Source organism: Ranitomeya variabilis, chromosome 5 (assembly GCF_051348905.1).
Source record: "Ranitomeya variabilis isolate aRanVar5 chromosome 5, aRanVar5.hap1, whole genome shotgun sequence".
Lineage (NCBI taxonomy): Eukaryota > Metazoa > Chordata > Amphibia > Anura > Dendrobatidae > Ranitomeya > Ranitomeya variabilis.
Window position 1 is genome coordinate 204,973,447 of NC_135236.1, and position 25,891 is coordinate 204,999,337.

Here is a 25,891-nt window from a genome sequence, read left to right on the forward strand (position 1 = left end):
TCTAAGATGGTGGGGACCGAGACCTATGTCATCACGCTGCCCACACTCTGCGTCCTCCTTCATTGGCTGAAAAATGGCGCTGAAAGCGTCATATGAAACGCGACTTTTGCACGCAGATCGGTGACCTCATGGCCGATCCCACACTAGGATCGGGTCGAGTTTCATGAAACCCGACTTTGCCGAAACTCGGCGATTTTTGAATTTGTCCGATCCGTTTCACTCAACCCTAATCTCCACACCTTCCCATGGTAATAGTGGATTTTCCGCTGCAGGACGCACGCTTGAGTCGCTCTGCAGAACAACACCACTTTATCACCAATGAGTGGGCCTCCATGGAGGGCGTGTGTGCCGTGTTGCGCTGTATTGAATATTCCACCAACATGGCCAGTGCTGATGATGACATGGTCAGTGTTATTACAGCACTTCTATGCCTGCTGGAAAAAACAATTCAGGCCATGATGGATGAGGTGGTGGCACAGCAGGAAGAGGAGCAGACCCAATTCACACAGTTATCAGACCTGTCGTCCGCACATGGCCAAGAGGGTGTGTTACTGTCCCAACATTGATGAGGTACTCAAATGTACAGCCAAGGGACAGTTTGGGAGGAAAGTGATGAGGAGGAGGTGGGGAGGGTGGCACTCAGATCAGCTCGTGGGCATCAATGAAGCATGGTACACATGAGCCAATACATGCTGCAGTGCCTGAGGAATGATCACCAAGTTGCCTATTTTGCTACTAGTGTAGATTACTGGTTGGCCACCCTGCTGGATCTCTGCTACAAGGACAACATAACATCATTACTTCCATCACTGGATAGGAATTGCAACATGCATGAACACAAGCACATGCTGGTAGCAAAACTACGTATGGATTTCCCACCTGATAGCGGGGGTCAATTGAACATCAAAGCACAGGCGGAGGAGGAAGTAGCCAACACAGCTCGGACACCACCAGCATCTCAGAAGGCAGGGTTAGAATTGCCAAAATGTAGCAAAATTTAGGAGCACGCCATAGTACACTGCACCACCATGTCATAGCAGGAGCAAGCGTGACAACAACATGGTGGAAAAGTACGTGTCCACACATCTCCATGCACTAACAGATGGGTCTGCCTCATTTAATTTCTGGATGTCCAAATTGGACTCATGGCCTGAGCTTGCCCTTTATGCCTTGGAGGTGCTGGCCTGCCCTGTGGCAAGTGTCATGTCAGAAAGTGTGTTTAGCACTGCAGGGGGTGTGATTACAGATAGGCGCACCCACCTTTTCAAATCAAACATGGGGAACCTAATATTCCTTAAAATAACCAAGGCGTGGATACCACAGGACTTGGCCATACCTTTGGATGGAAAAACAGAAAAACTTTTCAGCTCACCCCATAGAAACACTCGTCTAAAGTCCACATGACATCCGAGCAGGGAAGAAACGTCTCTGTCCGACGTTGAAACTTGTGAACGTGAGAAGACAGAAAATCCAGCTCCAGGAGTAAAAAATTACAAAAAATTTATTTAAACATGTTAAAATTTCAAAAACTGCTGACAAGCGATCTATTACATCATTTGGATGGAAGCTACCATGTAGCCGCTGGATGCGTTTCAAGCACAAACGGTGCTCTTAGCCTTCAGCATGATTATAGCTTTCTTCTCACGTTCACATACCTTTGGATGACTAGACAAATATAACAGCTGCACCCAGCCAGTGTTCAACTTTATTTGCCATTTGTTTCATTTGAGTGCCTCCTCCCCAAATCAAAAACCAAAAAAACTTTGTTGGCTATTTCCTTTAAGTTGTAGCTTGTTAGTTTATTTTTAGATCATTCTATGTTCTTTGAAGTCAGTTCCCTAAAAACCAAAGAAACAGTGTTGGATTACTCCTCCTCCCATACCGCCGCATCCACTTCTTCCTCCACCTGGACCTATACCTCATGGTTCTAGATACCTAGTTTAGTTTTGTAAATTGTAGATTGTTTTAACTCAGTTTCATAACAAAAAGAAATCAAAATTCTGAAAGAAGAAAAAAAAATACAATGTTGCATTACTCCTTCCTTGAAACTTTATTTTTTGTTACTCAGTTATATAGTGCCATTAATTCCACAGCGTTTTATAGACATTATCGGCACTGTCCCCATTGGGGCTCACAATCTTATTTCCCTATCAGTGTGCCAAACACAGGGAGAAGACAAAAGCTCCTTACAGATGTTGTCCTTGGTTGGATTTGAACACAGGACCACAGCACTGCAATGCTGCAGTGCTAAACACTGAGCCACAGTGCTGCTCTACCTCTTCCACCTACACCGCCACATCCAGCTCCTCCACCACTTGGACCTGTTCTTCTGGTTCAATATTCTGATTTTTTATTTCTTCTTCTCTATGTGTTCTCTGCACCAGTATCTGTGATACTACGATGCGTAACCAAAAGTTTTAATAATGTTCATCTGTTTTAGTGGGAGTGATTTGCGCCTAAAAATATTTTTCTACTCTTATGCAATCATGTCTGTGAAAGCACTGTGCCAAAAACTGATGTGCGTATTCCTTAACACATCTGTGGAAGTAATTTGTCAAAACTCACTGTGTGTATGTGCCTTTAACACGTTGTGTGTACTCTGCAACCCTGAATGTGGGGTTACTGTGTCCCATTGTCTGGATGTCAAAATTTTCAATCAGCTTTCTCAGGGAAATGTGACAACATGGGGGTATTCTGCACCATGCTCTGTGGCTGAAATGTTAAATACTAGTGATGAGCGAATATACTTGTTACTCAAGATTTTTCGAGCACGCTCAGGTGACCTCCGAGTATTTTTTAGTGCTCAGAGATTTAGTTTTTCTTGCCGCAGCTGAATGATTTACATCTGTTAGCCAGCATAAGTACATGTGGGGGTTGCCTGGTTGCTAGGGAATCCCCACATGTACTTATGCTGGCTAGCAGATGTAAGTCATTCAGCTGCGGCAAGAAAAACTAAAACTCCGAGCACTAAAAAATACTCGGAGGTCACCTGTGCATACTCGAGAAATCTCGAGTAATGAGTATATTCGCTCATCACTATTAAGGACCCATAAATAAAAAGGTTTTCATAATCATTTATTCCAGACTGGTGCTAAAAGCCCTAATTCAGGTGTGGTTGCCTGCTTTGAACAGTAATTTTTTCAAGGTAAGCTCTTTGAGATTCGGGACCTACTATGTTTTTCTCAGATGCATTTGCACTACACACAGTACGGTAACATGCATTTTTGAAAATTTGGGGTATCATTACTCATGCTCTGTGGCTGAAATTTAGTGTTATCTTATATAGGGGTATTGTTCCCCATGCTTTGAAGCTGAAGTTTTTAAACACCTTCTGTAGAGGTATTGTGTACCATGCTGGTGGCTGACATTTTTAAATAATCTTATGTGAGGGTATTGTTCCCTATGCTCTGTGGGTGAACTTTGATTCAGCTTCTGCTAGGGTATTTTGCCCGAGTGTCTGGAGGTGAAGTTCGCAAGCTGCTTCTGTGGGGAAACTCTCCCCCTTGCCTCAGTCTCTATTGGGGCACTGTTAACATATTTATTTTATTCATTTACTTAACCCCTTTCTGACATTAGACGTACTATCCCGTCGAGGTGGGGTGGGCCCGTATGCCCACCAACGGGATAGTACGTCATAGCAATCGGCCGTGCTCGGGGGGGAGTGCGGCCAATCGCAGCCGGGTGTCAGCTGACTATCACAGCTGACATCTGGCACTGTGTGCCAGGAGCAGTCACGGACCGCCCCCAGCACATTAACTTCCGGCACACTGCGATCAAACATGAACGCAGCGTTCCGGGGGCATAGGGAAGCATCGCGCAGGGAGGGGGCTCCCTGCGGGCTTCCCTAAGACCCTCGGTACAAGGCGATGTGCTCACCTTGTACCGAGCGTCTCCTCTCTGCAGGCCCCGGATCCAAAATGGCCATGGGGCTACATCCTGCAGGGAGGTGGCTTACCAGCGCCGGCTCAGAGCAAGCACTGGTAAGCCTGCAGCCCTGCAAGTCAGATCGCTGATCTGACACAGTGCTCTGCAAAGTGTCAGATCAGCGATCTGTCACTTTACTGTGATGTCCCCCCTGGGGCAAAGTAAAAAAGTAAAAAAGTTAAAAAAAATATTTACATGTGTAAAAAAGAAAAAAAAAAGTTCCTAAATAAATTAAAAAAAAAAATACATTGTTCCAATAAATACATTCCTTTATCTAAATAAAAAAAAAAAACAATAAAAGCACACATATTTAGTATCGCCGCATCTGTAACGACCCGACCTATAAAACTGTCCCACTAGTTAACCCCTTCAGTGAACACCGTAATAAAAAATAAAAAAAAACGAGGCAAAAAACAACCCTTTATTATCATACCGCCGAACAAAAAGTGGAATAGCACACGATCAAAAAGACAGATATAAATATCCATGGTACTGATGAAAACGTCATCTTGTCCCGCAAAAAACGAGCTACCATACAGCATCATCAGTGAAAAAATAAAAAAGTTATAGTCTTCAGAATAAAGTGATGCAAAAATAATTCTTTTTTCTATAAAATAGTTTTTGTCGTATAAAAGTGCCAAAACATAACAAAATAATCTAAACGAGGTATCGCTGTAATCGTACTGATACTGACCCTAACAATAAAACTGCTTTATCCATTTTACCAAACGCAGAATGGTATAAACGCCCCCCCAAAAGAAATTCATGAATAGCTGGTTTTTGGTCATTCTGCCTCACAAAAATCAGAATAAAAAGCGATCAAAAATGTCACATGCCCGAAAATGTTACTAATAAAAACGTCAACTCGTCCCGCCAAAAACAAGACCTCACATGACTCTGTGGACCAAAATATGGAAAAATTATAGCTTTCAAAATGTGGTAACGCAAAAAAATATTTTTTGCAATAAAAAGCGTCTTTTAGTGTGTGATGGCTGCCAGTCATAAAAATCCGCTAAAAAAACCCGCTATAAAAGTAAATCAAACCTGCCTTCATCACCCCCTTAGTTAGGGAAAAAAAAAAAAGTATTTATTTCCATTTTCCCATTAGGGTTAGGGTTAAGGCTAGGTTTAGGGCTTGGGTTAGGGTTGGGGCTAGGGTTGGGGCTAGGGTTAGGGTTAGGGTTGGGGCTAGGGTTAGGGTTAGGGCTAGATTTGGGGCTAGGGTTAGGGTTAGGGCTAGGGTTAGGGTTAGCGTTGGGGCTAGGGTTAGGGTTGGGGTTAGGGTTAGGATTGGGGCTAAGGTTAAGGTTAGGGTTGGGGCTAGGGTTGGGGCTAGGGTTCGGGTTTGGATTACACTTATGGTGGGGACTAGGGTTAGGGGTGTGTCAGAGTTAGGGGTGTGGTTAGGGTTATGGTTGGGATTAGGGTTAAGGGTGTGTTGGAGTTAGGGGGGTGGTTAGGGTTGGGGTTAGGTGTGTGGTCGGGATTAGGGTGTGTTTGGGCTAGGGTTTCATTTAGAATTGGAGGTTTCCACTGTTTAGGAACATCAGGGCTCTCCAAACGCGACATGGCATCTGATCTCAATTCCAGCCAATTCTGCGTTGAAAAACTAAAACAGTGCTCCTTCTCTTCTGAGCTCTCCCGTGCGCCCAAACAGGGGTTTACCCCCACATATGGGGTATCAGCGTACTCAGGACAAATTGTACAACAACTTCTGGGGTCCAATTTTTCTTGTTACCTTTGAGAAAATAAAAATTTGGGGGGCTAAACAAACATTTTTGTGGGACAAAAATGATTTTTTATTTTCACGGCTATGCGTTATTAACTGTAGTGAAACACTTGAGGGTTCAAAGTTCTCACAACACATCTAGATAAGTTCCTTGGGGGGTCTAGTTTCCAATATAGGGTCACTTGTAGGGGGTTTTTACGGTTTAGGTACATCAGGGGCTCTGCAAATTCAATGTGACGCCTGCAGACCATTCCATCTAAGTCTGCATTCCAAATGGCGCTCCTTCCCTTCCGAGCTCTGCCATGCGCCCAAACGGTGGTTACCCCCCACATATGGGGTATCAGCGTACTCAGGACAAATTGAATTTTTATTTTTACGGCTCTGCGTTATAAACTGTAGTGAAACACTTGGGGGTTCAAAGCTCTCACAACACATCTAGATAAGATCCTTATGGACATTTCTCTGGAGGTGGACACTTCTGGACACATCCAGTCTAATGTATATAGAAAACCTACGTCCGTCAATGCATTAATTCATGCTACATCCGCTCACAATCCAGCCACCATTAGGGCAGTCCCAGTTGGACAGCTCCTAAGGATGAGGCGGATTTGTTGCTCTATTGAAAGGTTTGAAGCACAGGCTTTAGATTTACAAACACGCTTTCAAGCCTGTGGTTACAGTTGCAGGTGTATCAAACAGGGGTATGATAGCATGAGAAAGACCCCTCATAGTAGCCTACTACATTCTAAAAAAGGTTCCTCTGATGGTAGTGATGGACCTATTAGGTTTATCTCCACTTATAATCATGAATGGGAAAATATGAGGCGAATCTTGACAAAACATTGGACGATTCTTGGGGCTGAGCCCTCATTGGGGATCGTGCTCTGGGATTTTCCTTCAACGACCTCTCAAAGGTCTAATTATTTAAATGATTTTCTGGTCAGGAGCCATTACACTCTGGTTCCTTCTAATCTGCTTGGCTCAAGAGTGCCCATTCCACGGTCTATACCCTGCGGCCACTGTGTTGCCTGCACAAGTGTCCTGTGCTGCTCTACCTTCCAGTCTTCAGATGGTGTAAAACAATTTAATTTTCAACACCGTATTTCTTGTGGCATTTTTTATGCCACGTGCAGGTGTCCCAAAATTTATATTGGTCTCACCACCAGAGAGTTGAGGGTACGGGTGCGTGAACATGTGCGGGACATTTGTGCAGCCAAGACAATGACCGATCCTTCTGACCTCAAGACTATCCCTCACCATTTTCAGCAGTACCATAATTGCGAAGCCAAGACCTTCACAGAGGGAATGATGCATTACATATGGGTATGAGGGGGGTAATTATAAAAAAAATTCTTGCTCAAATGGAAACAAGATGGATAGTGACCCTAGACACTATGACCCCTAGAGGTCTTAATGAGTCTTTCAGCTTCTCTTCATTTTTTTTAAAGCATCATTTTTATTGATTTTTTTTAACATAACATTGGATAGGATATTGTAGCATAGGATAGGATATAGCATCAGTAATGACACTGTAAATTACCAAAAGTACATATACAAATCTTACTTATCAGACAATAGGTCCACATAACTTCTTAAAATAGTATATAGATACATAGATAGATCTCCGTCAATGCCTTGTAACACAAATATTGGGGAAACAGTAAGAGAAAGAAAGGACAGACTGACTACATAGAAGGGTAATAGGGGAAGGAAGAGAATCTCTTTTAGTGTATTTTGCATTGTCAAGAATGTCGTTATATGGTAATATATGTTGTATCTTTAATAGACATTATACATCTGGAATGGTTCCCAAGACCCCTAACGTCCTGCTCAGATCCTCCAGACAGTACTATTCCGTGTGGCGGAAGGGACTAATCGTTTCACAGAGGAAATACTTTCCCTGCAGATTTTTCTTTACTCCTTTCCGCCTCTATTAATTCAATTCCCTGTAAGTGTTTCATCTAGGCTATTATCATCACCATCAATGGGGTGTTTGGTTTAACCCCTTACTGACCTCGGACGGGATAGTACGTCCGAGGTCAGCTCCCCTGCTTTGATGCAGGGCTCTGCGGTAAGCCCGCATCAAAGCCGGGACATGTCAGCTGTTTTGAACAGCTCACATGTGCCCACAATAGCGGCGGGTGAAATCGAGATTCACCCGCCGCTATTAACTAGTTAAATGCCGCTGTCAAACGCAGACAGCGGCATTTAACTACCGCATCCGGCCGGGCGGCCGGATATGAGCGCATCGCCAACCCCCGTCACATGATCGGAGGTCAGCGATGCTTCTCCATTGTAACCATAGAGGTCCTTGAGACCTCTATGGTTACTGATCCCCGGCAGCTGTGAGCGCCACCCTGTGGTCGGCGCTCACAGCACACCTGATTTTCTGCTACATAGCAGCGAACAGCAGATCGCAGCTATGTAGCAGAGGAGATCGTGCTGTGCCTGCTTCTAGCCTCCCATGGAGGCTATTGAAGCATGGCAAAAGTTAAAAAAAAAGTTAAAAAAAGGGAAAAAAATAAAAAAAAATAAAAGTTTAAATCACCCCCCTTTCGCCCCAATCAAAATAAATCAATTAAAAAAAAATCAAACCTACACATATTTGGTATCGCCACTTTCAGAATCGCCCGATATATCAATAAAAAAAAGCATTAACCTGATCGCTAAACGGCGTAATGAGAAAAAAAAAAAATCGAAATGCCAGAATTACGTTTTTTTGGTCGCCGCGACATTACATTAAAATGCAATAACGGGCGATCAAAAGAACGTATCTGCACCGAATTGGAATCATTAAAAATGACAGCTCGGCACGCAAAAAATAAGCCCTCAACCGACCCCAGATCATGAAAAATGGAGACGCTACACGTATCGGAAAATAGCGCGATTTTTTTTTTTTTTTTAGCAAAATTTGGAATTTTCCTTCACCACTTAGGTAAAAAATAACCTAGTCATGTTAGGTGTCTATGAACTCGTAGTGACCTGGAGAATCATAATGGCAGGTCAGTTTTAGCATTTAGTGAACCTAGCAAAAAAGCCAATCAAAAAACAAGTGTGGGATTGCACTTTTTTTGCAATTTCACCGCACTTGGAATTTTTTTCCCGTTTTCTAGTACACGACATGGTAAAACCAATGATGTTTTTCAAAAGTACAACTTGTCCCGCAAAAAATAAGCCCTCACATGGCCAAATTGACGGAAAAATTAAAAAGTTATGAAAAACGAACACGGAAAAACGAAAAATCCCAAGGTCATGAAGGGGTTAAGCTATTTGCCAAATAAACTACGTAAGGCTACAACTAAGAATGTGTGGATGCTTTTAGGGATCCTTGCTTTAACTCCTGTGGGTTGTGTCACCGGGGGTCTTAACTGGTGAAATAGCATAGTTTGGGGGGTTTGTGGGAAATTAATTCCTCAGCACGATCGAACCTGCTCCCCTACCTGTTTCCACTACTCTTTAACTGCCCTGCATTCATACACCCTGTGCCAGAGATTCATTGAAGGCGTTCCGCACTTAGGGCACGCTGTAAACCTGTCGGGGAGTCTAGGAGAGAATGGAATATTGAAACCATATTATGCTGTATGCTTGAGCTTAAAATAGGTTTCCCTCCATCTTTCACATAAAATGTATTTTTTTTTACCTGTTCCCACCCTTGTAGAGTCCTTATCCCCGGTCCATTTCTCCCAAGTCTAAGGCTACTTTCACACTAGCGTTAACTGCAATACGTCGCAAATGCGTCGTTTTGCCGAAAAAATGCATCCTGCAAAAGTGCTTGCAGGATGCGTTTTTTCAGCATTGACTACATTAGCGACGCATTTGCGACGCATTGCCACACGTCGCAACCGTCGTGCAATGGTTGCGCCGTGTTGTGGCGGACCGTCGGGACCAAAAAACGTTACATGTAACGTTTTTTGCTCCCGACGGTCCGCTTTTTCCGACCGCGCATGCGCGGCCGGAACTCCGCCCCCACCTCCCCGCACCTCACAATGGGGCAGCGGATGCGCTGGAAAAATGCATCCGCTGCACCCGGAGACAACGCTAGCGTCGGTGACCTCGGCCCGACGCACTGCGACGGACCGAGCCCGACGCTAGTGTGAAAGAAGCCTTAAACAGCTTGTTTTGCTTTAGCTTCAGGAATTTATGTCTTACAGTGTTGTATATTGAGGATATGCTCACATTCTGAGTGTTCATACCCACTCTATTATCTAGAATATGTAGTTCCACTTCATTAAACAGCCTACGAAGTCTAGATAAGCAAAAAGAATGGACCTGCATGACCTGTAGGAAGTGTCTGCTTTCTATATGCAAATTGCCTCTTCAGAGAAAAAAAGGACTTAAACTCTATAGCGCCACCTATTGGAATTTGTCCATGATTTCTTGTGGGCTCAGCCATCATTTAACCTCTGTATGTAAAATATCCCCTGCTTTCTTCATGTTATCGCCTGTTTTGTCATATCGCTCTTTTGATTTCTGTTCCCTGGGGAAATTCCGAGTGACCAAATAGTGGCATATGTTTAGAGATCTGGAAGGGAAGGCCAAATGCCTTCCTTACTATCTTCCAGCATACAATAGTATCCCGAAGCAATAGGGAGGATTTTACATTTTGCGGGAGTTTGGCCTGTTTTATATGTAAGAGGGCATTTAATTCCCACGGCGCCACCAGCTGTCTTTCCAATTGGGTATTAGGCCGGGGTCACACATGCGTGTTTTACGGACGTAAGAGCGCAGAAACTACGTCTGTAAAACTCGCATTACATACGGCACAATTATTCTCAATGGGGCTGCTCCTATCAGCCGTATATTACGTATCCGTAATATATGGCTTTCTACGGCTGTACAAAATCGCAGCATGCTGCGTTTGTCAGCGTATTGCGCAAAAAAATCGCCAATGAAAGTCTATGGGGGCGAGAAAAATACGGATTCCACACGGACCAGCAGTGTGACTTGCGAGAAATACGCAGCGGTGTTAGTGAAAAGTCGGTAATTCAATTGCCGGCTTCTCATTTCTCCTTCCCAAACCCGACAGGATATGAGACATGGTTTACATATAGTAAACCATCTCATATCCCCATTTGTTTTTGCATATTCCACACTACTAATGTTAGTAGTGTGTATGTGCAAAATTTCAGCGCTGTAGCTGCTAAAATAAAGGGTTAAATGGTGGAAAAATTGGCGTGGGCTCCCGTTCAATTTTCTCCGCCAGAATGGTAAAGCCAGTGACTGAGGGCAGATATTAATAGCCAGGAGAGGGTCCATGGTTATTGGCCCCCCCTGGCTACAAACATCTGCCCCCAGCCACCCCAGAAAAGGCACATCTGGAAGATGCGCCTATTCTGGCACTTGGCCACTCTCTTCCCACTCCCTGTAGCGGTGGGATATGGGGTAATGAAGGGTTAATGCCACCTTGCTATTGTAAGGTGACATTAAGCCAGATTAATAATGGAGAAGCGTCAATTATGTCACCTATCCATTATTAATCCAATTGTTTGAAGGGTTAAAAAACACACACACATGATTTAAAAGTATTTAAATGAAATAAACACAGCGGTTGTCTTAATAATTTATTGCTCTCTCAATCCATTTGCAGGCCCTCGCTTGGCAAAATAATAAACGCACAAGATACATACCTTCTGATGTCCTATCACATCCAACGAGGTAATCCATCTGAAGGGGTTAACTAATATTACAGGCACGAGCTGCGATAAACCACTCGCTCGTGCCTGTAATCCCCGGGTGCTGAAAGGAAAGCTGGATCTGTACTTACATTGAGTCGCGGTGATGCGCCCCTGCTGGATGTCCTCATGAACTGCAGCCTGGGAACTTTTTCCCACGCTCCAGGTCATATGAGGACATCTGTAATACTATTGTAGGAACTCTTAAGATTCTGGTAGCATGGGGCAATGAACAGACAGAGACGGGTTTCTTTAGTGTAAAATAGTGTATTTGTAACACAGCAAAAACACACAAACAATATATAGATAACTTGCAATGACACAAGTCCCTTAGCCATATACAGCAAAACAGAAGAGTTCTTAGGCCAAAGTCCTTGGCAAGGTGAGTGAGACGGGTGACGTGCAGATCCAAACACAGCTGGTGCAGAAAGAGTCAAATCCGGGTATGAAGTAAACACAGGGAGTCCAGAAACAAGTCCTCAGGTTAATCCCAGGTGTGGGACGAACACGGGTAAGTCCAGAAACAAGTTCATAAGTTTATCCCAGGTGTGGGATAAACACGGGTAAGTCCAGAAACAAGTTCATAAGTTTATCTCAGTTGTGGCATAAACACGGGTAAGTCCAGAAGCAAGTTCACATAAAGAATTATACTGGTGTAATTTCCAGTAGCTCCCACCGGGGGGAGTAAATAAGGATTAAGTAGCAAACACAGTCTAAGTCCAGCAGCAAAAGCCCCAAACACAGTTCCAAACAGAGTTCTTACCCGGAGGAGAGAACCAAGGGTTAAGTTCCCAAGCCAACAGACTGAGAGCGTAACTTACATAGGCAGAGAATGTCCAGAGCCACGGGTAGAAGTACAGCAGACAAGCAGCTGAGCTGATGGAGAAACCAAGCAGAATACTCCAGCAGTGAGGCTGACACCTGACCCGGGTTTTAAACAAATGAACAGGAAGTAGGGCAGACAGCAAACTCCATTTTAACAAAGGGCAAAAACATTCACAAGGTAACTTAGAAAACCCGGAATACTGACATTACTCCCCCCCTAGAAACGGCCTCAGGACGATCCTGGACCAGGTTTGCCTGGGTATCTACGATGAAATTGAGCAACCTTCAGGGGAGCATTGATGTTACTTACTGGTTCCCAAGAATCGTTTTCAGGAGAATAACCCTGCCATCTAACCAGATACTGAAGTCGATTCCTATGAAGTCTTGAATCGATAATGTCCTGTACAACAAATTGTTCTTCGCCATCAACCAACACTGGTGGAGGAGGAGGTACGATACGTCCCTGAAATGTGTTGAGAGAGACTGGTTTTAATAAAGAAACATGGAATACTGGGTGTACCTTTAGAGTTCGTGGCAGCTTCAGCCGACAAGCAACAGAGCTCACAATCCCAGTGATCTTGAATGGACCGATGAACTTCTGCCCCAGCTTCTGCGAAGGAACACCCAATTTTAGATTCTTGGTAGACAACCAAACCGAGTCTCCTACCTTATACATGGGTGCCGGTTTCCGGAATTTATCAGCCGACTTCTTGTAACGCTCCTGTGCTGCGGTCAGGGAGTCTTTCAAAACTTCAAGATTACGTTGCAACACTGCCACTCTGTCTTGAACTGCTGGTACCGAAGTAGCAACCGGAGACCTAGGCAAAATATTTGGATGATAACCCAAATTGGCGAAAAAAGGCGTTACCTTCGTGGAACTGCTCTGTGAGTTGTTATACGAGAATTCCGCTAACGGAAGAAGCTTCAGCCAATCATCCTGCAAATGACTGACGTAACAGCGTAGATATTGCTCCAAGGTTTGATTGGTTCGTTCGGTTTGCCCATTGGTCTGAGGATGGTATGCAGAAGACAAGCAAACATTAATGTGGAGTGCAGAACAAAATCCTTTCCAAAACCTAGAGGTAAATTGTATTCCCCGGTCAGAGATGATCTCATCTGGTACCCCATGCAGCCGGAAAACATTCTGGATAACCAGATCCACTGTCTCTGTGGCTGAGGGAAGACCACTGCAAGGAATAAAATGAGCAGCCTTTGTTAGACGGTCCACTACCACCAGAATAGTATTCTTACCGCCGGAGGTGGGTAACTCCACAATAAAGTCCATCGAAATAGACCCCCAAGGACGAGATGGTACGGGTAGTGGCTTAAGAAGGCCAGTAGGTGAAACACGAGGAACTTTGTACCGGGCACAAACCTCACAAGAGCGGACATAGTCATTCACATCCTTCAAACAGGTAGGCCACCAGAAAAAACGGGTTAAAAATTCCTGCGTCTTCTGTACCCCCCGATGACCAGCCAATACGGAGTCATGGACCAATTTGAGAATTTGAAGTCTCACAGCCTCAGGGACATAAATACAGCGATCTCTAAGCCATACACCATTTTGTAAGACAAGATTCACATTGTCAGGTGGGGTAGCAAGAAATACGTCACCATCATAGGCCAGCTTGATCTCCTCCCACAGGTCCCGGTCCTGGAGCACTCCTATGAAGTTGGCATCCGACAAGATGGTCTTAGACGGGATCCCAGGCACGGAGTCCATCGTGTGGATTCGGGATAGCGCATCGGCTTTCCCATTACGTGAACCTGGGCGGTACGAGATGACAAAATCAAACTGGTTTAGGAACAAACTCCACCTAGCTTGTCGAGGAGAGAGACATCTGGCGGACTTGAGGAATTCCAGATTACGGTGGTCTGTGAGCACCACTACCTGTTGAGTTGCTCCCTGCAAATGGTGTCTCCATTCCTTAAAAGCGGAAATGATTGCCAACAGTTCTTTATCTGCAATATCATAGTTCAGTTCAGCAGATGATAACCTGCGAGAAAAGAAGGCACACGGGTGCAGCAAACCTTTATCTCCGGTTCGTTGTGAGAGGATTGCTCCCAGTGCACAGTCAGAAGCGTCCACCTCCACGACAAAAGGCAGTGCAGGGTCCGGGTGTGTCAATATCGGGGCCGTGGTAAAACAAACCTTTAGGTGATCAAAGGCTTCCTGGGCTTGCGAAGACCATACAAACTTCCTCCCCTTCTTAGTGAGGAGAGTGATGGGACGGACAATTTCCGAAAAATTCCGGATGAAACGTCTATAAAAGTTAGCAAAGCCAATGAATCTCTGTACCTCTTTGACGTTTCCTGGTACCGGCCAATCTATGATCGCCTGGATCTTGCTGGACTCCATATTCAATCCCTGGGGAGAAATAACATAGCCTAAAAATTGAATTTTGGAGCAATGAAATTCACACTTTTCAAGTTTGATATACAGATGGTTGTCTCTCAAACGTCTGAGCACGGTCTTGACATGTTCCTGGTGTTCCTGTAGGGAATCAGAGAAAATCAAGATGTCATCCAGGTAAATGACTACATAATGATCCAGTAAATCCCTGAAAATATCGTTGGCCAAGTGTTGGAAAGCAGCAGGAGCATTACAGAGTCCGAATGGCATCACTAGATATTCAAAATGTCCATACCGACATCTGAAAGCTGTTTTCCATTCATCTCCGGGACGTATACGGAGTAAATTATATGCTCCGCGAAGATCTAGTTTGGTGAATATTTTAGCTTGGCGAACTCTCTCCAACAATTCAGGAATTAACGGCAACGGGTACCTGTTACGGATGGTTACCTTGTTTAACTCCCGATAGTCAATACACGGTCTTAGAGTGCCATCTTTTTTCTTTACAAAGAATATGGGAGCACCCGCTGGTGAAGAAGATGGTCGGATAAACCCCTTGGCTAAATTCTCGTCTATATACTCCCGTAAAGTCTTTAATTCTGGAGCTGCCAACGGGTAAACATGGCCGAAAGGAATCGCTGCCCCGGGAAGCAGCTCTATGGGGCAGTCATATGGTCTGTGTGGAGGGAGTTGATCTGCCTTCCTCTTGTCACAAATGTCTGAAAATTCCTGGTAAACCAGAGGGAGAGTAGATACCTGTTTCGTTTCCTCCAAATTCTGGGTAACTGGAGCCATTACCTGTGGACTGATGGTAGAGCTACACTTCGGAAGGAAGGATATCTCCTTAGTTTCCCAATTGATATTTGGGTTCTGTGACCGTAACCAGGGAATTCCTAGAATTACAGGAAAATGAGGAGAAGATATTAGCATAAATGATAGGGTTTCCAGATGGTCTGGTTCCATCTTACACTTCAGAAGCACCGTCTCCCGGTCTACTGGCCCAGAAACTAACGGAGAACCATCCACCGTTTCCATGGTGACTGGTGAGGCTCTTAGCTGTGTCTTAATACCATGTTCCCTGGCAAAAGAAGAATCCATGAAATTTCCACCTGCTCCAGAATCTATCATAGCAGAACTTGTTATCCACTGTCCCTCCCACAGAATCTGAATAGGAAGAGAACAATGTGAGTATTTCTCCCCTTGATCCTTAGGGGAAGTTGACATCACTGTTAGGGGAACCACAGCATCTAGATGTAAACTGGTCTCCGAAACTTCTGACTCAGTGTCCGTATTGTCATAATCCCCTACTGCCGCCAATACCTTGTTAGGTCGCCTGGGACATTTAGGACAATTAATAAGGAAATGATCTGATTGGCCACAGTAAAAACATAAGCGTTCTCGAAAGCGATATTCACGGCGTTCATTACTTTCACGTTTTTGTAGTGAATCCACTTGCATCGGCACCTCCTCAGCTTCCCGCGGGTTCTTACTGGTAGTTTCCCTAGACGGAAGAGTAAAATTAGTAATGCGATTTACAGCTGCCCATTTCTCCTGTCTGCGTTCAGTTAGGCGGATATCAATACGCACACAGTGTTGTAAGAATAACTCATACTCCTGTGGAGATTCTGAGCGAGCTAGCTCATCCTTGATTGTACTGGACAACCCTTTCCTGAAAATTGGTAACAAAGCATTTTCATCCCAGTTGGTATCCACTACTAACCTCTTAAATTCCGTAATATACTCTATGACTGAACGTTTCCCCTGGCGTAAGGAAAGCAAGGATTTTTCAGCGGAGGCACGGCGGTTGGGATCATCAAACATTTGCGCCATAGCTGCCAGAAAATCATCCAAATTATTTAGACGGACATCGCGACTTTCTACCATAGGATTTGCCCAAGCCAGTGCCCGTGATGTCAACAACATAATAATACATAGTACTTTAGATCTATCAGACTGATAGTAGGAGGCATGTACATCAAAAAATAATATACATTGATTTACAAACCCACGGAATTGACTTCGGTCACCATTAAACCGAAAAGGAGGCAATTTAGGCATACTGGTAGGTGGTGTATGCTGAACAGGTGGTGTATGCTGAGCAGGTGGTGTAACCTGGGCGTCTATCAAGGTACGTAAATCTTGGAGAGCCTGACCAAACACCTGCGCATTGTGGTTAGCCCGGGAGTCCATGTCTCTAATTTTACTTTGTACAGCCGCCACCTCCTGCTGCAAGGAGTTAATCATAGCAAACATCTTGTCTACCCGTGTCTCTGTCATTGCCCCAGCAGAATCTTTTTTTAGGCTGGAGTATCCTGTAATACTATTGTAGGAACTCTTAAGATTCTGGTAGCATGGGGCAATGAACAGACAGAGACGGGTTTCTTTAGTGTAAAATAGTGTATTTGTAACACAGCAAAAACACACAAACAATATATAGATAACTTGCAATGACACAAGTCCCTTAGCCATATACAGCAAAACAGAAGAGTTCTTAGGCCAAAGTCCTTGGCAAGGTGAGTGAGACGGGTGACGTGCAGATCCAAACACAGCTGGTGCAGAAAGAGTCAAATCCGGGTATGAAGTAAACACAGGGAGTCCAGAAACAAGTCCTCAGGTTAATCCCAGGCAGTAGCGTAGCTACCGGGGGGGCAGAGGGGGCCATCGCCCCGGGCCCAGTCACATGGAGGGGCCCAGTCACATGGAGGGGCCCACTCAGAGCCGCGGCCGCTTAGGCAGTAATAAGCGGCCGCGGCTCTCTGATGTTTTCAGAGTCCAGACCAGACACACAGGATCGCAAGCTGCAGCGTCGCCCCTGGCCTGCCGTTGTCACATGATGGAGGAGGAGGGGCCCACCCACCCACGACCCATCCAGAGCCGCAGCCGCTTGCGGCCGCGGCTCTCTGACAGTCCAGACATGGCGACGCGCTGCTGCCTGGTCACCGCACAGATGGAGACTCTGCACGCTGCACAGCAGCCAATAGCAGAGTCTCACTGTGAGCGCACGGTGCGGGCTGGAGCTGGAGCGCTGCTGCTAACCTGATAGTATCTTGACAGGCTGGCAGCGCTGCAGATAGCTCCACCCCAGGTCTGCTCCTATTGGTCCACACTCTTCTCAGGTCCTAGTCAGCAGCAGCATCTCTAATTGTTATTATTAGTGTGCCAGGAGGACAGAGCCCAAGATAGTGCCTGACCTGCCACCTGGACAAAGTCAAACTGACGGACAGGAGAGAGAGACGGGAGTCAGGACGGACATTTTCATAAATGTAAGGGCTGCTGTGGAAGTGGAATGTTCGTTCTTTAAAATAAATTAAAGCACACTGCACATGATATTAGTATGTTACTGTGGGAGTGGGGTGACTGAGAGGGGGAGCCGAGTTAGGGTAGTGGGGGTGGGTGGCGCTGTAGGGGGCCTGCTGTATTTCATTTCTTGGAGTATTATTATCTAATAGTTGTGTGGGTGCAGGTAGGGGGCTTATTATATTTACAGCTTAGGTCTTATAATAAGCCCCAGCCTGTTAGGCTATGTCTCCACGTTCAGGATTTCCAGCAAATACCCCGCTCCGCCAAAAGCGCTGCTCCCTGTTATACGCGCGGTGATTCCGCCTGTGTTCATTGAACACAGGCGGAATCACCGCATCGTATTCATAGACTGGGTTATTCATCTTGTGGAGACGGAGCGTCTCCGCAAGATAAATAGACATGCTGCGGTCTATAATGACGCGCCGCATGTCCGGTTACGCAGGTCTGCCACCTGGGTGTTTGTATGCATAGTGTAGACGCCGGGATTTCATAAAATCCCATCCACTATGCTGTAACATCTGGAAGCTGCAGATTGGATGCTGCGGCTATACGCAGCGTCCAATCCGCAGCAAATCCGGAAGGTTTCATGACCATGGAAACATAGCCTTCGTATAACAAGCCCCCATACAACAAGCCATGGCTCTAGCTGCACTTTATTTAAAGGGATTGTCTGATCTAATGCTGCAAGTTTGCAGATACTCCTATGTGGCTGCAAAATTGTGAAACTTCACATCTCACATACTAAGGATTCGCTATTGCCCATATCAACAAGTATGCGATTTGCATACTCCTGGCCATGTTCTAACTGTGCAGCCTCACTCAATAACATTTTCACACATCCATTTATTTCCGGTACCAAAAAAAACGGTACCAGACATATCCATGTCCATGTGTGTAATACGTGCGGCACACATGTAACAACCATGTGCCATCCGTGTGCCGCATCAGTACCACACGGACAGCCACCAGGGAAGTAGTGCTACAGTAAGCGCTGTTCCCCGGCATCAGGGGCTGAAAGTGGCTCTTATCATTCTCCCCTGCTCTGCTTGTTAGGTGACATCAAGCCCACAGCTTAGTAATGGAGAGGTGTCTATAAAACACCTATCCATTACTAATCCTATAGCTACATGTAAAATAAAGACACAGTCAGAAAAAAGTATTTTATTTGAAATAAAACAAAACACAGTTTACCATTTTTATTGTTACGTCTAATCCATGTGAAGCCCTCGATCTCCTGTAATAAAAGTAAAATCACAAACCAACAATATACCATACCTGTCCATCGTTGTGTTCTAAGCAGTAATCCATATCATGGGAATATACAGTTTGCAACCGGGACGGTGCTAGGATGCGACTGTCCCAGCTGTAAACCACTGGCGACTGAGATGCTGCCTGCGCAGCCTCAATGACTAGCGGTGACGTCACTGAGTCTGCTCGCAGCCGGGCTGAACTGCTGTGACATCACGACCGTGAGAAAATGCCAGTGATGAGGTCACGGCAGTTCAAGCTCAGTGTCTTCTTCACAGGCAATCACCATGAGAGTAAGAGGCACAGTGACGGGCATTAATATGTGGGGAACAGTGGTGGCATTATTATATGGAGTACTAAGAGAATCAGTAATAGGGACACATACGGCAGCAGCGGCTCAGTATTGGGGTATCAGCAAGATGTGGAAGTTGTGCAGGTTGGGAATAGACAAGAACGGTGCTGGAATGTGAGAAGTCAAATGTGTCTTTGTTGTAATTTCTGCAGCCGCGTGGTGGCGATCTGTGCCTGGTTTAAAAGACTGGAAAAGTGAATGACTCCATAAGAAAGACCATCACCTGTAAAGGTACCGTCACATTATTATTAAGTGATAATCGCTGCAGCGTCGCTGTGTGGTCGCTGGAGAGCTGTCACACAGACAGCTCTCCAGCGACCAACGATGCCGAAGTCCCCGGGTAACCAGGGTAAACATCGGGTTACTAAGCGCAGGGCCGCGCTTAGTAACCCGATGTTTACCCTGGTTACCAGTGTAAATGTAAAAAAAACCAAACACTACATACTTACATTGCCATGTCTGTCGTGTCCCTCGCCTTCAGCTTCCCTGCACTGTGTAAGCGCCGGCCCTAAAGCACAGCGGTGACGTCACCGCTGTGCTTTGCTTTACGGCCGGCACTGACACATTCAGTGCAGGAAGCTCTGAGCAGCAGCGCGGACGCCGGGGGACGTGACAGACATCAGAAGGTGAGTATGTAGTGGTATTTAACAGAAAAATGTTTGACAGCTTTTTGCCAGAGAATAAAGATTTACATTCCTTAGGTATATCTGTGGTTGTGATTGTAGCTGCTCTGTATTTATGGGTTTAGAACCATGATATTTAATATATGTTATGCATTATGTAGTATCTATTCATGTGTAGCGATGTAGCAGAATATAATCTTGCCCATTTGGAATGCACAGTATTCCACTGAGATGCCCACAACAGTGTTTAAAACCACCATAATTATGTAAACAAACGTTACTCAGGTTAGGGGGCCCACTCAGATGTGTTTCGCCCCCCCTAGCCTGAACCCTTAGCTACGCCTCTGATCCCAGGTGTGGGACGAACACGGGTAAGTCCAGAAACAAGTTCATAAGTTTATCCCAGGTGTGGGATAAACACGGGTAAGTCCAGAAACAAGTTCATAAGTTTATCTCAGTTGTGGCATAAACACGGGTAAGTCCAGAAGCAAGTTCACATAAAGAATTATACTGGTGTAATTTCCAGTAGCTCCCACCGGGGGGAGTAAATAAGGATTAAGTAGCAAACACAGTCTAAGTCCAGCAGCAAAAGCCCCAAACACAGTTCCAAACAGAGTTCTTACCCGGAGGAGAGAACCAAGGGTTAAGTTCCCAAGCCAACAGACTGAGAGCGTAACTTACATAGGCAGAGAATGTCCAGAGCCACGGGTAGAAGTACAGCAGACAAGCAGCTGAGCTGATGGAGAAACCAAGCAGAATACTCCAGCAGTGAGGCTGACACCTGACCCGGGTTTTAAACAAATGAACAGGAAGTAGGGCAGACAGCAAACTCCATTTTAACAAAGGGCAAAAACATTCACAAGGTAACTTAGAAAACCCGGAATACTGACAACATCCACCAGGGGGCGCATCACCGCGAATGAAGGAAATGTAGGTCAATGACCTACATTTCATTCATTCGCCGGGGAATTACAAGCACGAGCACACAGCTGCATTAGCAGGGCTCCTGCTTGTAAAATATTTTAACCCCTTCAGATGGATTACCTCGTGGGACGTGACGATTCAGCTGAGGGTATGTATCTTGTGCGTTTATTATTTTGCCAAGCGAGGGTCTGCAAATGGATTGAGAGAGCAATAAATTATTAAAACAACCGCTGTGTTTATTTCATTAAAATACTTTTAAATCATGTGTGTGTGTGTTTTTTAACCCTTTCAAACAATTGGATTAATAATGGATAGGTGTCATAATTGACGCCTCTCCATTATTAATCTGGCTTAATGTCACCTTACAATAGCAAGGTGGCAATTAACCCTTCATTACCCCATATCCCACCACTACACGGGAGTGGGAAGAGAGTGGCCAAGTGCCAGAATAGGCGCATCTTCCAGATGTGCCTTTTCTGGGGTGGCTGGGGGCAGATGTTTGTAGCCAGGGGGGGCCAATAACCATGGACCCTCTCCTGGCTATTAATATCTGCCCTCAGTCACTGGCTTTACCATTCTGGCGGAGAAAATTGCGCGGGAGCCCACGCCAATTTTTTCCGCCATTTAACCCTTTATTTCAGCAGCTACAGCGCTGAAATTTTGCACATACACACTACTAACATTAGTAGTGTGGAATATGCAAAAAAAATGGGGATATGAGATGGTTTACTGTATGTAAACCATGTCTCATATCCTGTCGGGTTTGTGCAGGAGAAATGAAAAGCCGGCAATTGAATTACCGGCTGTTCACAGATATCGCGCTGAATGAAATCTAAATACAGAATATATATATATATGTGTCTCAATTATATATATATATATATATATATATATATATATATATATATATATACTGTATATATGTTTTCCCGAACATTTGAGCACATAAATCCATTAGATGTTGGTTTTGCAAGCCTGCGCGAAAATCTCGCAGTACGGATGCCATACGGATTACATACGGAGGATGCCATGCGCAAAATACGCTGACACACCCTGACTACGGATCAATATTTTGGGAACATTTCTCCGTATTACGGCCGTAGTACGGACGTATAATACGTGGCGTATTGTCTTACGCCAAGTGTGACCCCAGCCTTAGAGTAGCAGTTAGTCTCCTGTAGCCAATCTATCACATGTCTTAAAAGACTTGCTATATTGTAGGCTCTGACATTCGGAAAATTGATTCCACCTTCACTCCTAGTTAGCATCAGTTTTTTTCCAATGCGATTCTGGGCCTTTTACCCGCCCATATAAAATGGGTAAAAGCTCTATTTATTTTGTTTATATCTAGATGTTTGAGTATCAGGGCTTATGTCTGTAGTGGGTATAGTAGTCTGGCAAAGCTGATCATTTTAATTAAATGGCATCTTCCCAGAAGAGATAGCGGTAGATTCTGCCATCTCCGAAGTTCTCCTAGCATTTTTTCGATGAGAGGTGTATAATTTAGTGAATATAGTTTAGCCGGGAGCCTGCCTATCTTAATTTCAAGGTAGGTGATATATGTCTTTGAAATATGTAGTTCTAAACCTAGTTTATTCCATTGTTCTGCATGCGTTTTGTCCCCCAATTCCAAAATTTCACTCTTGGCGACATTGACCTTATAGCCCGAGTATTCACCGAATTTCTGGATAAACTGAAAGATATTTCCTAATTGTTCCAGTGGCCAGGACAAAAACAAGATGACATCATCTGCAAATAATGCTATTTTAGTGCTGCTAGCGCCCACCTCTATTCCCTCAAATAAATCTGACTCTTCCATATACCGAGCAAAGGGTTCCAATGCCAAGTTGAACAGTAGTGGTGACATTGGGCACCCCTGCCTGGTCCCTTTATATAGATGAAATTGTTCAGAGATGAAGCCTGGCATGTGTATTCAAGCTGTCGAGTCCCTATATACCCCCTCCAGGTATATTCTAAAATTGCCCTTTATGTTGAAAGAGTCCAGAGTCGCCCCCAGCCAGTCCCAACTAACGTTATCAAAAGCTTTTTCTGCATCCAGAGCCAGCAAAACTGGTTTCTCTCCCGACTGGTTGCGGCAACCTACTCCGTTCAACGCAGTACCTTTCTCATGTTTTTCACCGCCGCCCTACCCATAACGAATAACACTTGTGCAGGGTTCACCAGTTGGGGTAATACTACTGCCAATCTGTCCGCCATTATTTTTTGCATACTCTTCTGGTCTTCATCAATAAGGGAAATGGGTCTGTAAGAGCAGGCCTCAAGGGGGTCCTTGCCTGGTTTGGGTATGACTTTAATATGTGTTTCTTTAGATCTTTCTGGTATGACCCCCATTAAGAGAATGGTGTTGTAATAGTTTGTTAGCAGTGGAGAGATATGTTTCCTGAGGACCCTATAAAACTCCCCTCAAAATCCATCTGGGCCCGATGCTTTCCCATTTTGAAGATGACTTACGGTTTGTCTCACTTCTCCTTCTGTTATTTCTGCATTAATTGCATCTTGTTGTTCTTGTGTTAGTTTTGGAAGAGTGACTTGTTGGAGGAATTTTTTACCCTCTGCCAAATTAGTATGTGAGGGTTTATACAATTCTTTGTAAAAGTTTTATAGTGTTTCATTGATTTTCCTGGGATCGGAGGTTGCATTTCCCTGGCCATCTCATAATCTACCTATTGGATTTGACTGCAGTCTCCCTTTTGCCAGTATTGCCAGCAATTTCCCCACTCTGTTCCCATATCTCAGCAATTCAGCCTCCTGCCTAGAGCGGAACATCTGCTCCCTTCTATCAATCCCGGTTTCAAACTCTGGTTTGCCCAGCTTCCATTGTTTCCTGTTTGGAGTTGTGGGGCTCTGCAAGAACTCTGTATATAGATTTCTAAGCTTCGCACTAGAATCTGAGTATTTTTCCACTACTCTTTTCTTGAGTGAGGCCTCAAACATCATAATTTTGCCTCTTAGTACCACTTTTGCCGTATTCCAGAACAATGCGTGTTGGTTTGCATGCTCCTTGTTGTCCAATTCAAATTCCTCCAACCAGCTCCATAGTTTGTCATTAAATCCCTCATCTTTTGTAAGATAAGCTGGAAATTTCCATATGTAATGTGTTCCTTTTATCTGGTTATCCACCAGTTCCATACCCACCGGAGCATGGTCTGATATGACCAGATCGTGGATCTCCACTGACTTTGTTCTATTTAATAGTCTCTCTGAGATTAATAGATAGTCTATCCTTGACCAGGATTGGTGGGCATGAGAGAAGTGGGTAAACTCTCTATCCTCTGGATGGAGCCAACGCCAAACATCTCTCAATCCAGTTTGTTCAAGGAAGGAGGGGAGAATAGTCTTTTTTTAAGGGATCAGACTCTGGCTCTTTCTGTCCTTCTCCACATTGTGAACCGCATTCAAGTCTCCTCCAGTAGTTATCAGAGGCGAGTTGTCCAAGACAATTTTCCTCTCCAGGTCATCAAAGAAAACTTTGTTTGAACCATTAGGTCCATATACACGTAGATTGAATAGACTTCTCCTCCATGCTCTATGGTAACCCAAACCCATCTTCCATGATCATCACGCTCCTGGGACAGCAGATTAAATTCAGAATTACGATGAAATAGTATCACTACCCCTGCGTGTCTACCTTGAGCTGCCGAGCCCACTACTTTCCCTACCCACAGCTTGTTGAGCCTAAAAAAATCCTCTTCCTTTAGAAGAGTATCTTTACTCTTTTATTCGGGGATCTTAGGCCTTTCACATTCCAGGATATGATCTTCATAATCACAGTCACTACTGCCTATTGCCTCTTGCTTTGTTTTCCTTCTAAGGGTTCTCAGGATTAAAGGGAGATTCTCAGGTGGTTAGAGAAGGGTAGAAAAGAAAGAAATAAGACTCAACAAAGGTATGAAAGGGGATAGAGATTTAAACCTTAAAGCAAGCAAACAGTGAGTTCTCAATACGCTGTAGTGTATTTCTAGCTTCTTACACCACTAATAGCGTTGTGGACTTTCCTTTTTTCTGAGGACGTAAAAACCACTAAAAAAAAAGAAAAAAGAGAAAAAAAAAACTTGTGGGAAGAAACATATCTCACACCACATGTCATAGATAATTGTCAAAATGCCATCTGCATCTTCTCCTCTGCCCTGGGCAGCACCTTTGCATAGCTCCTTGCCCTCCACCCTACCAAAACTCGGGTCCCTTCCTCCAAATATGGAGCCTATGGACACTTCTGTCATCTTGAGGAGATATTGTCCTGTTTGTAGGAAAGGTGTGTGTAGTGGTGGGGGGGTGAACTGTCAAGAGTAAAATGTATATGGTGCAGTCCATTTCTATGGTGCTTCTGATGCTTTGGTGTTGAGGGGAAGCTGTCTTCCTCACGGCCTCTTCTTCGTTCGATGTTTTTTGCTTTTCGCAGTATTTTTTCCATATCTTTTTCTGCATCACTCGGCGAGTTGTAGATGAGGTTATCACCTTCGTTTTGGAAAATCCTCAGTGTCGCCGGGTATTGCAGTGCAAAGCTTTTCTTTGCTTGATAGAGTTCTGCACATATTTTACTAAACGCTCTCCTGCATTTTGCCACCTCCGCGGAATAGTCTTCAAATAGTATGACTTTCATCCCTCTCAAAGTCACTGACCGGGAACATCTTCTATATGCTCTCATTATGTCAAACTTATTATTATAGTCCAGAAATTTCATGATTACTTGATGTGGTCTTAATGTCCAGTCACTCGATCCTTGGTTGAGAGATCGTAGATCTGGCCCAACTCTGTGAGCCTTTTCAGCCCTACAAACATGCTTAATTCCCAGGGCCATTGGCAGGTCTCTTTCGCAGAGTCTTTGCAGTTCAGCTGCAGGGATCGACTCCAAGAGCCCCCCTAGCCTTAAATTGCTGCGCCTTGACCTGTTTTCCAGGTCCTCGACCTTCTCAGACAGGC